This window comes from Austrofundulus limnaeus, unplaced genomic scaffold, assembly GCF_001266775.1.
Source record: "Austrofundulus limnaeus strain Quisiro unplaced genomic scaffold, Austrofundulus_limnaeus-1.0 Scaffold89, whole genome shotgun sequence".
Lineage (NCBI taxonomy): Eukaryota > Metazoa > Chordata > Actinopteri > Cyprinodontiformes > Rivulidae > Austrofundulus > Austrofundulus limnaeus.
The window spans coordinates 1,136,470-1,137,721 of NW_013952491.1; the positions used below are offsets into that span (position 1 = coordinate 1,136,470).

Sequence of the window (1,252 nt, forward strand, 5' to 3'; positions counted from 1 at the left end):
CACAGGTGTTCACCTGTCCACAGGTGACCTGTCCACGAGTGTTCACCTGTCCACAGGTGACCTGTCCACGAGTGTTCACCTGTCCACAGGTGTTCTGGTCCTCATGAACATTCTGCTCCAGCTGTCTCAGGTCTGAAGGGTTCCTTCTCCAGATGTTTCAGATGTTCATCAGGATCAGGACTCAGAAGGTCCACTTCAGAGCGGTCCAGTGTTTGGTTCTGATCCATTCTGGGATGTTTTTAAATGTCTTTGAGTCGTTATCCTGACAGAGACCAAAACTTTCTGACTGAGCCTCACGTTCAGCTCCAGAAGGCCTTGATAGTCTTGAGATTTCCTCATACCCAGCACAGATTCTAGACCCAGAACAAAACCGAGCCTCCTCCATGTCCCTCTACAGGTCCAGGGCTCTGCTCTTTGTTTCACTGGGTCTGTGGACACAGAGCTGATGGGACTTGTTGTCCAGTTTTGTCTCATCTGTCCAAAAGGACCAGAACTTTTGTCTCAGTTAGCAATTTCACAAATTCCAGTGTTTTATTCTGGTTTGGTGTCCTCCTTGGTTTGTCTTTCATTAAGTCCAAGTTATTCTGGACTTTTTGGTTTCCGTTCGTATTGTCTGTCTCTTCAGTTTGTCACCAGTTGTCCTCTTGTGGACACGTCCAAGGAGGTTGTCTCCAGTCCTGTGGACCTTCTGGGTATTCTGAGGAACATCCAGCTGCTGCTTTGCTTTGAACATGATGTCAGTCATTGTTTTTCTAAGCTCCTGAGACTCTTTGTCCCTCAGGAGACACTCTGTCCTCTGCTGAGACACTGTCCTCCATGTTCAGTGTGTTACACACCACGTCCCCAGTCAGTCCTGTGACTACCTGTCAGCCTTTAAACAGACCGACTGATTAGACTGAAGACACCTGAGCTGACAGACCTGTCCAACGTGTCCCCGTGGTCCAATTAGCTTCTGTCTTTTCTATAACAGTCAGGTTCATTAGTTTCTTTTTTAAATAAATCTATTAAACCAAATTTATGTTTTTCTTACAGATTTATTAATCTGAGCTTAATTTAAGTTTTTTTGTATAAATGTTAAATGAGTTTTTTTTAGGTTTGTTGACTCATTAGAGCAGGAGTTCTCAAGCCATTTGGGTCTGGGGACCCCTTACAAGGGTGAAAAAAATTCCAGGGACCCCCTCATACACCTCATGCTGTTTTTAAAGATAATTTATTGTCATTTCAACCCCTAAATGCCATGAGAATATATATA

General features: G+C 44.2%; 1 protein-coding gene across 1 annotated transcript in view; it reads right to left on the minus strand.

The window, feature by feature from the left end:
* The window catches only part of calb2a (calbindin 2a), a 23,887-nt gene that overhangs the window by 21,916 nt on the left and 719 nt on the right, over window positions 1–1,252 (minus strand). The window lies entirely within an intron of this gene.